Genomic DNA, 17,570 nt, shown 5'->3' on the forward strand with positions numbered 1-17,570 from the left:
CATGTTTCCCAGCCTTAAGCTATTTGAAATTCAGGGTATTTCTCATTACAGTTTACCATAGGGTGACTGGTGTTCAGCTGTTTTCCTAGAGGAAAGAGGAACTAAAATGAATGAATGCTCTAGCTAGTTTGAAAAAAAGAAGTGCGGTTACTCCTTGCACAGCTCTCTTCCTGGAGATAGATTGTGAACTTAGTTTACTGCCTGTCCTACAGATGGTTCTTTAACCTACTTTCCACAGTTAACTTGCAGAATCCAGAGACACGGGTTAGTTTTAAACTTTGATGTTTCACAGCTAGCACACAAAAAAAAGTAAATAATTTTTAAAAGGGGCTAGTTACTAATTCTCAGTGACACAATTAAATATATTTCATATTTTTCACAACTGAGGACTTCTGTCTTTCATAAGTAAAAATGATACCTAAGGCCAGTTTCATTCATGCTCTTGTAATTTTCTTAGCCAGCTTTGCTATAAAAATTCATTTAAAACTCACTTTCTAATATCTGTAAAAGCAAAGTAAGCTGAAATAAGATTTTGATTCATTTAAGTGCCAATTTGATTTACAGCAATAAATACTGATTTTCAGGTTTCCAGTGTCAGAACCGTGTCATGATAATGTTGCATGGGACCTCTGTGGCAGAAATCTAAATTCAGCATTAGTCTGACCGTTACTACATTACAAGATTCCTGTTACTATGAAGCAGAAAAATTTGGAATGCCAAAATATTCTTTGCCCTGTTTTTCCCCATTTCATTACTCACTCTGGAGCAGTCCACACAATGTTCCTTTTAGATCCTTTTTTTCAAAGACTAAATGTATGCAGTAAAAAATCTTGAAAAATACTGCTTACTTCATTGACCCATATGCTGACTGGTACAATCTCATTTATCTCCTGTGCTTAAGAAGAGGAAGACATAGAATTTCTATTCCATAAAGTAGGATGATGAATGGATTTGGAATAAATCTGAACAAACAGTACATTTTCAAGTTGTTGTATTAGTCACTGTTTGTAGTTCAGTGCAAGGTTTTTCAATGTCTTCAGAGTAAGTGAACCAAAAGATGTTCACACTTGAGAATGAATAGAGAAAATAGAGATAGAAAAGAAAAAAATATAAATCCCTGGCAAACTTGGTGTTCTCTTTGCTCATATGCTTTATCCCATCCTAGTTATATTAAGAATGTTCCACTTCATTGTAAACACTGGAAGATGAAAATTGTCAAGCTGAAAATACACATTCTGCATTTCCTGCAGTCTCAGGTATGCAATAACATAAACCTAGGCCAGTGATTACATTCACATCAGCTTCTCTCTTTAGGCACATAACTCACCCTACTGAAACAAGTAGAACTGCTTGTGTATTTAATGCCTTGTTGGATTACCTCCAGTATGTAGTGATCTTTCATCATATGCTAGCTAAAGGAATATGCATACCACCTTAACTCTGCCTAAATTATAATGGTAGCTTGATTAACTTTAAAAAAATATTAATTCTGCTGTGTGTGAAATGAAAAAGATATAAGACCATTAGTGGAGACACCCATCGACACAAGACAGTATATGAAAAGTTTATATTTAAATATCCGTCTCTTGGTTTGATCTCCGAGTCTAATTATCCCACCCACCACAAACCCAGAAGAAATATCTGGCTTTATAGTTTAGTAAGTCACCTGACATCTTAGGATTCTAGACATGGAAATAATGCATTAAAAACATATACAAGTCAGTTCAAGTTAGTTCAATCTAAATACTACCGTCCCAATGAGCTATATTGTTTCAGTTTTGAAATACATAGGTATTCAAACTAAATAGCTCCAGGATACATACGCAGCACTTCCCTTACCATCTAACTCAAAGCCACTGCTTCCAAAGTAGGCTTTTTAAAGCAAAATTCTCACACATCTGCCCTTCCAAATTTTCTTGTGGAGTCTCTGGGGTTGTCTCAGGTATGCCCTGTTCTAGAAGCATGCCTGGCATTTCTTCTCTTTTAGAGAAAGTGGGTAACGCCTCACAGATTCTTTGAATGGGGAACAGAAGATTGATTCAGGATTGCCTGCATCAATTGGCAAAGGCATTCTGCCTAAACCTGTGAGAGTCCGTGCATGCATAGGTAACCTGGCACTGTTTAGGTGGTCTATGGCTGTTCTATGTGTTCGCCTTCATTGCCAGTGCCCTTCAACCTCCCAGAAGCTACTGCTTTGAGGAACTGAGACAGTAATGAGGAAGTTGCAATGTGTTTTGAGTAAAGCTGTACCAACTTGTTCACAGACTGTAGCAGAACATGTTTTCAGGATTCACACATCTACTGAACTAGTTTAAGCATGAATCCTTGGTATGTTTTTACAACGTATTTACATAGCATAGCACACTACAATGCTATTACAAAATGAGTCAGAAACAAGTTTTTTCAATGTGGAAGGCTTTTGCTTATTCACCCCGAAACATATTCAAAAGATTTTATTATTTTTTTTTCGGTCTAGAAATGACGTCTGAAACACAAATTTAACCTACAATTGAAACAGTAACCTAACAGTAACAGAAAAGTAATTCTGAAGACAGCTAGTTCTTTTACAGCATCGTTTCAGTATGACTTAGGAGATAAAATAGAAGCCAGCAATACATGAGCAGTTTACTGGAGTCTATCAGCCCGAATTAAGACGCCAGAGAACACAGACCTCTGGCAGCCCCTGGGCCAGGATATCCCAAAAGCTAACCAGCTTGCCATTCACATGCTGTATTCTGAGCTCTTCTATCCCTGATTCACTTAACTGTATGCCATATTTAGACTATAGGCTAACAATGACAGTGTATCATTCGTAGCCTAGGAACCTCCTCATAGAAATATAGTGCTCTGTAGGGGAAAGGAACAGTTACTCATCATCTGCATTAAGAAAACGTGATTGGAAGCAACTTCTGAACCACAAGTTGCTATTCAGAAACCATTATGTGTAGAAACTACACATGCTGTTCTTTTATAACCCAGTTTTTAGGTAGAAAACTAAGTTGCTGGACTTTCACTTCACCAGAATATGGTGATGTTGTTGGGTTTTTCCTTACTCCTTGTCTAGTGCTAAAAATCTAATCACTAGGCAATCATCAATAACTAGGATTGAGAACAGCATGCTTTTCCTTTGGAGCAGTAAGCCACCAAGCAGATTCATATAGAAAAATCTTTGTCCCTGCCACTAATTCTGAAAAATATACGTGTATGGTTTTATTGTGGGCTCCCCCTGGTCAATGGCCAAGCACAAACACAGTAGCTCATATAAAGAATGCAAGAAGACTCATGAATCAAGATAAAGACAGTTAAACAGATGAAGAAAAAGCTATGTGTGGAAGCAAAGCAAAATAAGGAATTACTTTACTACTTCCTGGTGGCAGGCAGATGTTTAGCTGCTTCCTAGAAAGCAGGGCTTCATCAAGTGTAGTGATTACTTGGGAAGACAAGTGCCATAACCATCAAAGTTCTGCCTTCCTCCTGTTTCCACCAGTTTTTCTTGCTAAGCAAGGCATCATATAATATGAGTTATACCTTTGGTCAGTTTGGGTCAGTTCTTCTGGCTGTGCCCTCTCCCAATTTCTTGCACAACCCCAGCCTACTTGCTGATGGGACAGAGTGGGAGAAAGATAAAGCCTCAGTGTTGTGCAAACACTGGTCACCTACAGCCAAAACACTGGTATGTTATCAACATCGTTTAAATCATAGTTCTAAACCATAGCACCATACATACGGTCTGTTGTGCAGAAGGTTCACCTCATCCCAGCCATACCCAGCACAGATTTCAGCTGCCCTGTAGCAGTTAAGGCAGTACTGGCTTCAGTGTAAGCAAAACAAAAAACCCACACACCTCATTGAAACGTGAGATGAGAAAGACGATGGTAGTTGGCGAGCTGAAAAACCTAATAATTACACAGATCACCATTCAACTCTCTGTAAGAACATTAAAACAAGCCTTTTGACAGCGTTTAGGTCAGGGAGCTACTGGTTATCAAATGCATTGAGAAACAAGAGCAAGGCACTCTACTGAAGCCTCCAAACCCCAGGTGCAACTGATTTATTAGAGAATGTTTTCATCATTGTTGCACGTAGTTCTCCTCCTGGAAGACCATCATGGTATGATCCCTGGATATGAGCACCAAACTCAAAAGACTTGCTCATCTGTGGTTGTTTAAATACAGGCAGAGAGAACTGTTACCAAATTTAATACCTGACAATGAATGTATAAATTTTGTTCACACAAACCCACATGATGATGTTCTCTGTACTACATGCTGCTGTCTCCCACCACTGAGAGACACCTGCATCTATTATGTGCTTATGGAGTGAAATGACTTCTTACTTGTGGCAGTGTAGATAAATTTGAGGAACTTGCAATAATCTGTTTTTTAATTGTTCAAAAAACACAAAACACTACCCTTAGATTTAACAAATCATGCACATTATATATGGCACTGAAAAAAGCACCTATGTATTGAAAAATGGAGAGCAAATCGATGCTTTAACTGTAAGAAATTGCCAAGAATTTTATACAGCCTTTTATATTTTCTTCAAAGCTGGGAGGAATATCAATTCATCATTTATAAGACAGATGATATTATTTTAATTTAGTGTTTAGAAAAAAGAAATATTGGGAGAATTTTTATCTTGTAACTCCTTAAAAAACATTAGCAGGATATTCAAGAAAGTATTTCAGAGCTTAAGAGGTCTTTGTTCCTCATTCTTCTAGATGAGATTTGCAGTCCAACTGTAAGGAAAACTTGATATAAATTTTCCATGACTAAGACATGAAAGAGAGTTTTACTTATGGTAGTCCTGTAGTATAAACTTTATTCTCTTGAATGATTAGGCTTTAGTAACTGTAGCTTTGGTCCTATTCCATTTTGTCAGATAAAGACATAAACCCAGTATTTCCAATTTTTAAATTATAAGACTACAGTGCCATATAACAGGTACTCAAAAAAAAACGTAGTAAATTTAAGGTTATGAAAACTGAAAAGCGTAAAACAGGCTTTTCAAAAAGCAAGTAAAAAAGCATGGATGTTAGAAAGAGCTTTTAATTTTAGGTCTGAATCCTTTATGAGCATAATTCTAGATTTAATTTGCTGTAAGTCCATGTTTAACATTGTATGGTAGCAATATTTTCACCTTGGTACCATATTTTCTTTCTCTGCTACTGGAAGACTGAACTATTTGTGCTAAATAAAATCCAAACACTGTTTACCAGTGGCACGAGAAATTTCTGAAGCATATTTGTCCAGGACAATGCCACCAAGACCACCAGGAAGAAACACTTCACATAACGTGTTGTAGAAAGCAAGTACATCTTGATACAGTGTGTATCAACACCATGGGGTAGCTTTTCATGCTCCTGGGGGCAGCTATGTGCCATGTCCTCCCTCCCTCCCTGCCTCTGCAGCCAGCGGGCTTGTCTGTGGATGAATAGTCATCCAGCAGGGTACCCTGGGGGATCCACAGAGGGGAAACTGCTCTTCAGGCAGCCAGACAAGGTTCAAGGCTATTTGTGAAGGGGTAGTAGTTTTGGGAACTGAAGCTCCTAAGGGAGATCAGAAGCAGAGCTGCAAGCCAAGCCTTAATTCACTGTGCGGAAAGGCAAACAGAGAACTAGTTCTAATTAGATAATGGGAACCCCTTTTAATGACCTGCCCATATGCTGCTGCACAGATCACCTATTATTAACTAAATATCCTCTCTGGGATTTGAGCTCAAAAACAACACCGGGTAGCTCATTTCTAGTGCAGAGAAGGTCATACAGTCGAAATTTATAGGAGTCAGGTCATATAAGGTAAAAGCCATGATCAGTTTGCTGTTGAGGCAATAGTGGAGTGAAACTGTGTTAGTTTTCCTATACTTGGAGGGGATGTGCTCAGGGGATTCATCTGGCATCACTGATAGCAGGAGTTAGTTGTTACAGGGTAAGAGTAGTTGAGAAAAAGCACCATCCACTTCTGAAAAGCATGTTACAGCTTTTTCAGTCTTCACCAGCATTGTACAATACATTTCAGATCAAACGCAAACCTAAGTAGCTTCTTGGGAAGTCACAGTCAGCAGAGCAGGTGCTTCTGAACATGCCACACACTGCCCTCCTTTTGCCAGCAGGTTCAGCCGCAGGACTGTATCTGAAGTTAAACATCCCCCTACATACCTTACTGTTCCATAGTAGGAGTCATCTTGACCAAGAAAAAACCCAAGGGCTGGTCAGGGAAAGCTACGCTTTTTAAAAATGTGGATAATTAGTCTTTGTGTCAATTAGTCAGAGAAGAGAGCTGGCATTGGTCCTGCTGTTGGCTGTCTTGGAGCAGAGATAAGCATTGGGGACAGAAAGAGAGACCTATCAGTGGAGAAACCCCTGCTGCCCAGAGTGGTTGATCTCAGCCTCCCTGACCCAGCTTGGCTGTCTGCAGTGGATACTGGCAAGGGGTGGGAGACAGAGAGCTCTTCCAGTGGCAGAACTCTGTCTTTCCACCATTGGCAGGAGCAGCACATCTAGGGGTGGGGGCAGCTCAACAATCCTGCCTAGGCCCGGTCTCTTTTCCTGACTCCCCTGTAGCAGAAGCAGACTCCCCCTTCCCTCCCCACTCACGAGAAAGCCAAATCAGTCTTACTGGGGGTGGTGAAAGAAAGAAGGAGCTGTCACCTCATATTCAATTTGTGTGGCAAGGTTTTGGTAGTGGGGGGGCTACAGGGGTGGCTTCTGTGAGAAGCTGCTAGAAGCTTCCCCCATGTCCAATGGAGTCAATGCCAGCTGGCTCCAAGACGGACCCGACACTGGCCGAAGCTGAGCCCACCAGTGACCGTGGCAGCGCCTCTGGGACAATCCATTTAAGAAGAGGAAAAAAACCTGCACAACAAATGGCGGCGGAAGAGGGGAGTGAGAACATGTGAGAGCAACAACTGCAGACACCCAGGTCAGTGCAGGAGAGGGGCAGGGGGTGCTCCAGGTGCCAGAGCAGAGATGCCCCTGCAGCCCGTGGTGAAGACCATGGTGAGACAGGCTGTGCCCCTGCAGCCCATGGAGGTCCATGGTGCAGCAGGTCTCCACCTGCAGCCCGTGAACGACCCCACATGAGAGCAGGTGGGTGCCCGAAGGAGGCTGTGACCCCATGGGAAGCCCATGCTGGACCAAGCTCCTGGCAGGACCTGTGGATCCGCGGATAGAGGAGCCCATGCTGGAGCAGGTGGCTGGCAGGACTTGGTGACCCACGAGGGACCCATGCTGGAGCAGTCTGTGCCTGAAGGGCCGCGCCCTGTGGAAGGGACCCACGCTGGAGCCTGTGGGAAGGACTCATGTTAGAGAAGTTCATGGAGAACTGTCTCCCATGGGAAGGACCCCATGCTGGAGCAGGGCAAGAGTGTGAGGAGCCTCCCCTGAGGAGGAAGGAGAAGTGGCAGAGGCAGCGTGTGATGAACTGACTGTAACCCCCTTCCCTGTCTGCCTTGTGCTGCTGGTGGGGAGGAGGTAGAGGGGCTGGGAATGAAGTTAAGCCTGGGAAGAAGGGAGGGGTGGGGGGGAGCTGCTTTTAAGTTTGCATTTTATTTCTCATTACACTACTCTGATTTGATTGGTAATAAATGAAATTAATTTCCCCAAGTCGAGTCTGCCTTGCCCGTGATGGTAATTGCTGAGTGGTGTCCCTGTCCTTATCCCAACCCACGCGCATTTCGTTGTATTTTCTCTCCCCTGTCCAGCTGAGGAGGGGACTGATAGAGCAGCTTTGGCGGGCACCTGGTGTCCAGCCAGGGTCAACCCACCACACATCCCTTTTCCTTTCCCAGGAGAGCTCCTAAACACTTCCCACCCCACAACCCACAAAATTCTTACTGACTTTTCCCAGTCCTCAGAACCTTGTGAAAGGCTCCATGGGGTCCCATGTCACTTTTTAGCCTCCCCCAGCCTTTCTCCCTCCTTTTCCAGGAAGATGCTGATGTGCCATCTTTGAAGAATATGTACTGATGTTTAATTGGCAAGACCAAAATTCATATTTTCATGGCCCTTGAAAATTCCTTTGTAATTTGGAAATACACAAACCAGCTTTAAATGGAGTTTAAAGTAGTAATACTAATGTTTTTCTGACTACTGACAGCATAAAGCCCTTCTTAGGTAAACCTGGTTCTGCTTTGCCAATCTATACTACATCCAAAGCATAACTTCTGTACAATTTCTCAGCCAGCAGTTGCAATTTTCCTTTCCTTTTTGAAGTAGTTTGACAGTTCCTACTCCAAAGGGAAATATCCCTCCAAAACAGTGGTATAGTAACACAATGCTGATGACAGAGCAAGAAATACCCCTACTGTTAACAAAACACCTTTATTCAGGTCAGTTCTGTTCTAACATCTGGAAGAACTGAAAATGAAAAATCCTCACACATGATGGACACTTTCTCATACATTAATAAAATATGGGTGTCTTTGTCTGGTAACGTTTAAAACAGGAAGAACACCACTGTTTTCTAGGTTAGAGGACAGAATGCTTGAAACTTCAGTAAATACCCAGGCCAGCTCTGACAGCTGAAAGTGGACCCTCTAACCAGTTCATCTGCATCAAATCACTGGTTAAAATTATCTGTGTTGTTACTGTGTTCCCCAGTAACATACAGGGATCAAAGAAGAGGCAGAAACAGCAGCTTTAAAAAAGTTCAGAGGAGCAAAAGAGCTGGGCGAGAGCAAGCATCTGAACAGATGTGGAAAGCATTAGCAGTCAAAGAGGATGAAGACAAGCAGAAGGTGCCAGTGGCAGAAGCATCTCAAACAAGAGACTGCATTTCATACCCTGGGCTAAACTCAGGACTCCAGTTCCCCCTCAACCTGCTGATGTTGCTGCCAATAATGAGTGCTGTCATCTGCAGGCCCACAGATCACACAGGTGTTTAGTAACATAGCATAGTCAATAGCTTAAAATAATTTTATCATCTTTACAGAACACTTTCTTCATCTGGTAGGTTCACGCACCATTTGTAGGGAGACAGCTACCATTAGAAATCTCTGCAACATCCTGGCAGGTCAAGCAGATGGCCTAGCCACTTCAGGGAAAATAAGGTTATTTCTCTAATGGCAACCGATGCAAAGAAAATCCCCGTGTTTCCTGCCTTTTGTTATGACATAGATGTAAAAGGAAGGCTAGGAAGCAGAAAGGTTGTTGGAGTATATTTCACCATATTCTGTTGCTGCCGTCCTCCTGGTAACAATCCTGCTCAAGTCACAGAATAAGGGAGGTTTCCATCAGGGTGGTTTGGTGGTTTGGGTGTGTGTGCTGTACAGGTGTTTATCTTCACTTGCAGTCAGTGGGGAATGAATTATTCACTTTGCCTCAATGTTTCTTAGTCAATGAGGAGAGACACTGTGTATTTCTCTTCTTTGCCAAAGACGTATGTTTAAGAGATGTTATGTGCCTTGCTCAGAGATCATGAGATATTAAAAAAAGAGAGAAAGGATGCAACTTAGTGCTTCACAGAACAAGCTACACAATGTATAAGTGCTGTCACTATCTTGGCTGTCAGCCCCAAACAGTAAGATGGAAACACTAGGAATGAAGTCTCAAAGTTCCTATTTCATTTTGCCAAAAAGCTGAGTGTACTTCATAAGCCCCAGTTCTGTAGTTCATCATACAGAAAAAGACAGTCCACTCACAGCTGTAACAGGATGATCCATCCATTCATCCTGGGTCTAGCTCCTGAGCCCAATTGTCAGTGGCAGAAGATAGATACAATTTTATATTACATAAGATTTTTACTATTTGGGGTGTGGGTGTGGGAGGGGTTGGGGGTGGGGTGCTTTAAACCATGCCTTTGGGTGTCTTGACATTTCCTACTGCTCCTGCAACCTATACCAAATACCGGCCCCAACTCTTCTCAAATTCCTGTTCATTCAAAGGTTCCACCACACGGCTGTGAATGATCATTATTTTCAAACTTCTATTATTTTTTAAAAGAAGTCCCTGATGCACTCACAAAGGGAGATGAAGGTTATAAGGAAATAACATTCAAAAACATTGAAAAGCTCTTACTTCACTGCACAGTCTAATCAGGCTGGAAAATACATTGCATATTTATTAAATACCAGGCTTTACTCAGGGGTAATCTATGGGAAAAACAGGGGGAAATAATGCTTTTCTGCCATTCTGCTTCTCCCAGTAAATCAACATTAGTATTTATAAAAAAAAGAAGAGCTATTAACCACATGCTAATAATTCTGGCTTCATTTGACATGGAAATCAGTCTCATGCATAGGAAGATCTTCAACCCTTTTCACACAGATTGCTCATATTCACCAGTGGGAACTGAACCCTGGCAAACTTTCCCTGGAGAAACGTCTTTAACCTAAAAGGCAGAAGCCGCTGTGGGTTCACTCCATTCTGCCACAGCATTCCTACGTTTTCCCCTTGCAGAGTACCAGGCTGTCTTGTGTATGGCATTAACCCACTACAAACTGTGAAGCTGGGTTTTGCCCTCTACTCCTCTGCAGGCTGGGAAGATATTCCCATGGGGATGTTACAGTACGGTCCTTACAGCATGTTATGTTCTGAACCCAAAGGTAAGCTCAGCACGGGATGTGCCACTCTCTATCCGAGTCAAGAGGTTTGCTGGAAAAGGACAGCTTGTACTCTAGAGACCACGCTACAGACCTGCTGTTAACACCTAAGAACATTAGCTTTTTCATTTGTAAGTAGTTCACGAAGCCGAAATTACCATGAAAGGTTTGTACCTAACATTTTTATTAAAATATGTAAAAAATGACCATAAAGTCACAAGACTGAATACAACATTCAGTCTTACTCTAGTTTTCTACTTGTGGAAGAGCTGCTACAATGAAGTGTGAAATACAGAGCTAACAGTAGCTCCAGATTTAATCATAACACATTGACAATAACTTCGCAGCTAGCCTGTTAACAAAACTTGAATTACAGATATATTAAAACACCGAGATCATGTCTTCCCACAGCAGCACTGCATCAGCAGCTTGTCACTTGAATTGCTTCTTTTTAATTTGCAAGGCCAGCAGTATGTTTTTAGTGGCTTGGCTCTGTTACAGGAATTAAATAATAGAGTAAACTAGCTAATGTGTGGCATGCACTCTATGCTTAACAGCAGTCAAATCGTTTCTAATATACAGGCCAAACCTTCCAGTTTTGCTTATTTCCATGGGTTTTGCATGAAATTACAGGTACGTTTCAGTGCTTCTGTGCTGATATACTGAAAACTGACGTTAAATTCCTGGCTGTATCATCTCCATCATCATACAATGTGCATGCATACATAAAGGAAGAAAATAAGAGACTACTGTATTAGAAGAGAACCTGATTCAGATTTATGTGTGGTAATTTCTGGGCTTGTCAACATGTCTCCATGTGCAAAGCTGCATTGTGCTTCTTACAATAATGCAACTGAAATACCAGTAGTAAAACAGCCTTGCTCTTTATGCAGCCCCCTCACTTCCAGCTGGAGCACATGTTCTTTTCTCTCATAGCTCCTCGCCCACACAGCAGAGCATTTTTGGGAAAGGCCAGAAGAAATTAGATGCCCCCATAGCACTTTTGTCCTTGCAGCATGAAATTTGTATTGATTTTAAGTGTGTATTTCACATACAAAGTTTTTAATTGAATCCTGCAGAAAGCTTTGAAGTTGTTAATTTAGTTTAGTTCATCTATCCAATTTTCCTTTTGCTCTGATCCTACAGTCTGCAGACTAGCACTTAAATGTCCATTCTTCTTTCAATGTATTTCCGTAGCTTGTTTGTATTTTTATGTGTAAACAAATGTGCTTACTAGAGTAGCTGGAGGGGTTTTTGTTTTTCTGTCATCTGGGCTTTTATACAGGGCAGGCTTGTAGCATAACAGGATTCTCTTTTGCCATAGATTTGCAGTAACAGAGAGTTTATAAACCTGTGACGGTAATATCACCACAATTCCCCCACCTAGCACACAGGACACTGCCTAGTGAGGAACTTTTAAACTTATTAATAGTAAAATATCATACCTGCAAGCCCAATCTGCTAACTGATATTTTAGAAAAGGGATAATTTGAAGACTAGCCATTTGATCTGCTTAGAAGTATTTTAAAACCTGATATTTTTTTAATTCCTGGCAAGAAATGCCTCTACAAATGTCGTGTCTGAGATGACGACAGCTGACCTAAGATGCAACTCCAAGTACATTTCTCTATTCTGCCTTTCTCTCCCATACAGATATGCTTTTTTCTTTTTTTTTTTAAACCAAATAATATTTTTTTAATGTCAGAAAAATATTCCATTATTTTCAATGAAACAGGTCTCTATGTTCTATTATGCTAGTCTGCAACCAAAAATTTACAAGCTCAAGGTCATCAGGACACAAGGCCATCAGTGAGAAAAGACAGTACATAATAGAACTGTAAAAATATAATTCCCTGTTGCTGTAGTGACAAGACAAACAAAAATGAGGCACTAAGAAACATTTTCAGATTGAGATGTCTGTCAAAAGTACACAGGAGGTTATTTGGTAGCTGTCTTATCACTGGGGTGCTCTGAGTGAGATGGGAGTCTGAGGAGCCACTGCTCAGTGGCCACACAACAAACACATTGCTGTAGCCAGCATCCTCAGAGCCTTACAGTCACAATCAACAGCTGCAAGTAGCTAGGGCAATGAAATCTGTGCACAATCAAGAATTAGCTTGGATTTTGGCATGCCATAATGAGAAAAAGGAAGATGAGATGGAGTCCTGCAGTAGTTGCCTTGCAGTCAAAATAGTTCATCTGGTGTAAATATCTCTGGGAAAACAATTTTTCCTGTTCTTCTGTTTGAACAATTTCATTATCAATGATGTCATTTTGCCTAGTTTGAAATAGATCTATCTAATGGAGAAGACAGTGTTTAAGCCAACTTTTGCTTGTATGCTTTGCTACCCAACTGATCACCAAAGAACGTGCAGTACCTGGCTATGATGGATTTTTAAAAACTAGTCAGGTGATCTGTTATCATTTTGCCCAGTAAAGCCACACTGAAGTTAAATTCTGCCATTTTACTGCAAGCAGACTATTTCCATTTGAGTTTATTTTCACTTTATATTTATTTCTGCACTTTTAGGTTTGTCCTGGCATGCTTGCCTTACTCTGGCACAGATGTCATTATAAAACTATTAAGAATAACTAGGTTTCAGTTACACCTGACTTAAATTTACAGAAAAATTGTTTTAAACAGAAAAAGATATGTAAATCAATCTGGCTTGAAAAACAAAACTAGAGGAAAGTATAAAACTAAAGATAGTGAGAATATGCTGGACAAGCAGGTTTTGTTTGTTAAACCTTCATCTCTGATGCAGTGAACACAAAAATTTTTGGACTTATGCTAACAAGGTACTCCTATGCAGCTAATTAATACACTTCAGTCTTTCACAGATCTTTGTATTCCCACATGTGCTATTTAACTTTTCAAAAGTGTAAGAAGCTGCTTCTATTATTAGTCTTTGAGAAGAAAATTGCACACAACAGTATATTTTGTGCCATTAATGTGCAAAAAACCCTATATAAAATGCAATAGTATCGAGGAAGTCGGTATATGTGAACTTTTCTGAAATTACATAATAAAAACCTGAAAGTTGCTCATTCTGTATCACTCTGTAATATTGCTGTTCTAATGTTTCATGGTCAATTGGTATTTTTTAAAAAAGTGAGGCAACAGATCTTCCTACTATTGCAGTCACTGAACTGTATGTTTCTAGGCAGAAAGGCACTAGCAAAATATAAAATTTAAAAACTTTAAAACCTCATAAACCTCAAGAAAATCCTTAGCATGTTCTAAGTAATGGAGACTGTTTAGTGTCTTGTAATTCTTTCCAAATATTTTTAGAACTCAGGCCAGGCAACCCTAGAAGCATACTTTTATCTATCAGACATCTTGAAAAAATCACGGAGTGATAGAAAGGATCTATAAAAGCAAATAGGAAAAATTCTATGGTGTTGGTTTCTCAGCTCAGAGCAGGTTATGGTGCCAAGCAGATCCATTGAAATGAGCAGGATGGAGTACTGAATGGCATTCACATCAGCTTCAGAGAAAAAGAAAAAAACAAAAACAAAACCTCAAAAACCTCCTTGTGGTGGGCATGCCATTGATCTGGTGGCAGAACACGCAGCATGGAGAAAAAACATCCATCCACACCCCGTCATGCAGCTTGTTGGAGGAATGCACATCAACAGCCAGCCTGTGCCAGTAGTGTTTCTGCTGGCCATTTTGTGGAGCCCTCACCCCACTCAGTCACCTTCCCATTCTTTCACTTGTGGGAAGATGTAGTGCATTTCAACCACTTCATCCATTTGCATTCTCACTTGACCCATGCATGTGTCTTCCCCAAAGCATCATTTGCCACACTATGATCAAAAGACATAAGAGAGCTTTTGTCCCGTGGAGCCCAAGTGTGCTCATCATATTTATGATGGAAACAAACTGTCCTCAACACTGATCTAATTAAAAGTCCTATTCAGCAAAGACTTAAAAGTAGCCATCCCACCGTCCTATAAATTCAACAGACTATTGCTGTTTTAAAGTATTTGCTTCAGTGCTTAGTAGAATAGGAATGCCAGAGCTGGGGGTCTAAACAGTTTTTCAAGACTGAAAACCTCCTCTATTCTAAGTTTTACATAAGAGTATACAACAACCCAAAACTCAAAACACACCTTTCCTCTACATATCAGATGCACTGTAATTTTTCTTTGTATAAGAGAAAAGGAAATAGTTAGAGTTGATTAAATCACTGACAGTCCCTAGCATACACAACTGCATTGCGTTTCTTTCATAGATGATGTTAGCGATTAATTGGACTCTATCGGCAAACTGATTAGGACCTGACCTGATTCTAATGAAGTAGCAAATCTGGTTTTAATGGAGCACCTCTAACTTCACTGAAAGAATTTTTTTAAAAATTAGCTGGTTTTCCTTTCATTTCATGTTACTTAAACATCCCTCCCATGTTTTGCTCTCCATTATTCATTTCAGTTCCACTCCCTTGATACTTTGGTTACAGTAACAACTAACCTGATGCACAATTAGTAAAGGCTGCCATAAAAGCACAATATTCAGTACTATACTTCCAAAAGAAGTGTTTTTTGTGAATGTTTACAAATGAAGGTATGAGTTTGGGTAACATCAGATCATTTTGTGGAATATATGTCAGCTTTCTGTAGTATATCTGAAAAAGTCTAAAGTGGACTTCAAAAACCAACATGAAATTAAAAGAAAAACGAAACAAGCAAGGTCATATGAGGAATTCCAACCAAACATTTACCTTGATCGTATTTGTTTACCCATCCTGTGTACCACTGCTCTTAAGATTTACTTTTCAGTCCAATCCATATATCCTTCTCTTTTCCATATCTCAACAGTCTGTTTTCCTGAGCACAACCTGTTCTGAAAAATGCTTCCTTTTTTCACGAAGACATATTTATGCTAACAAGAGCTGCTAAATCTTCCTGTAGTGCCTCTTGCTAACCTTCACTGGCTTTTTTCAGGTTTTGTTTAAAATTATCAAGTCAGAATTAGTCAAAAGGTTCATTAAGATCAAATAAATTTACAAACAACTGCTGTTGCAATATAGTTGGCATGAAAATTTCTTGCATTTGAGTTATCCCACCAAAAATCTGGATTTTCTGTATTCACTTCCATGGATTTACTTTTGGATCTACCCCTGACTTACAAGCATTTAAGCTGTATTTAAATGACTCAGCAGACTGCATTGTCTGATACACATGGTCTGTCTGCCTATCTACAGATATATAGAAAGGTATGTGTATATATATCCATTAAGAATATTTTCAGATTAGTATCCAATGGATTTTTTTGATATAATGATACTTAAATAGCCTTGGATCAGCAAGATCCAAGTACTTTCATGTGCTTGTACTCCATGTGAATAAAAAGGCAGAAGAGAAAGACACTGTGGAATGGAATAGCTCAGAGCCGTAAAAGGTCCGTTCAGTCTCATTTTTAAGCATTGTTAAGCTATTGTGACCATTTTCCAAAATAGCCATATTGAAAAAATTAATGAGTTTTCCATTTAAATCCTGCATCTGCTCTAACATGCAGGCAGCCTTGCAGGGTCCCATGTGTGTATTTCACACATAAACATGCCCCTTCACTACACACTCTAAATTAAGAAGATGACACAAACACTTGTCTTTTATTGTCCTTACTTGGTCTGCACAGCTTAAAGGAATAAAAAATTTCTCTGTCCAAAGTTGTGTGAACGTATCACAGACAATGCTGCCTTCCAATGAGTTATTTTCTGCTTGAGAAAAATTGCCCCCTTTGATTTGCAGATTATTCCCAACATCTGCTTTTAGTGTAAAAATCTGTGGGCTTATTTGCCCTTTTCTCTCCTCACATTAAAATTGTTGATTTTCTCATGCTTATGCTAGCACATGTTGAATCAAAAGGGTCTGGCATGTTGTGTTAACAGATATGTTGCACACATCTTCCAGTGCATTTTTCCACTGAAGTCACTTGCTGGCACTAGTATCTCCTGGCAAACACCAAAAAACCAGTGGGTGCTCCTTTTCTGTGTTCTGTGAAGAGCACTGGGAGTGGGAGAGTCTGTACTGCTGCACTCCATGTGGATATAAACTTCCCATTACAGTGTTTACCATTGGTGACATCCTGCATTCTTGAAAGCAAGAATGAAAATGAGAGATCTCTCCCTCATACAGTACACCCAATGAGATTTTTTAACCTATATATATGAATCATACAGAAGGGAGATGAAACTGCTCAAGCAGAGCCCTTTTCCATCTAACAAGGACATGCACAGTTGCACCTTGCCAACTGAAGGTTGCAGGAGATGTACTGATTCAGGGAAGTGCAGCATAACAGTCTCTTCAACCCATTTTGGAAGAAGACTGAGACAGATCATGACTATGGCCACTTCCACGATGACAAGCCACTTACAGGATTGTCTCAGAGAATCTCCGAGATCACAGTATCTGATCTATGAAGGCTTTTTGCAAGGCTATTCTCAATACTCTCAGTGATTTGGTATGCCCAGATTGTAAAACGACCTAACTCCATTTGCAAGGCCAAGGCTGTCATGTCATGGCTGTCATGTCATGCAAAGCAGAGCTCGGGAGCAGAGGAACACAGGAGACACCAAGGTAAACATGTATGCTTGATACCCATAAATATTTATAGCTCTCTTTCCACAGTGCTGAAGTGTAGCAGCAATCCTCATCTTTCAATTTAACATGAAAACTAAAAGTGGTATGAAATTCAGCAACTGTGTATCCAAGAATACACAGGAAGCCTAAGAACTCAGATCTCAGAAGTGTTTCTGAGAGTTAGCCCAGTGACTTAAGCCTAAGCCCATCATCTGTTCAATACATCCCTTTGGTTATAGGTAGTAAGAAACAAATCTTTTTTACTCCTTATGGAAATATTTTGAAACCAACAATCTTTTTGCCTATGGATGTCCCTTTCTTAGCAAGAACTTCTGAAAGAGGAAAGAAAGAAAAAAAGTCTTACTGACTTGGAAATGTGTGTTCTTATTTCACTTGCACATTTGTAGGAGACTACCCTGTGTATAATGGCAACATCATGACCA

The 17,570-nt window shown here is 40.2% G+C and overlaps 1 long non-coding RNA gene across 1 annotated transcript in view; it reads right to left on the bottom strand.

Annotated features, from left to right (window-relative positions):
• The window catches only part of LOC308056460, a 54,419-nt gene that overhangs the window by 20,570 nt on the left and 16,279 nt on the right, over positions 1 to 17,570 (bottom strand). The window contains exon 1 of the long non-coding RNA XR_013924839.1: positions 1 to 17,570. This exon is cut by the window's right edge and continues 16,279 nt beyond it. This is a non-coding gene — a long non-coding RNA (uncharacterized lncRNA).

Source organism: Falco punctatus (assembly GCF_963210335.1).
Source record: "Falco punctatus genome assembly, chromosome: Z".
Lineage (NCBI taxonomy): Eukaryota > Metazoa > Chordata > Aves > Falconiformes > Falconidae > Falco > Falco punctatus.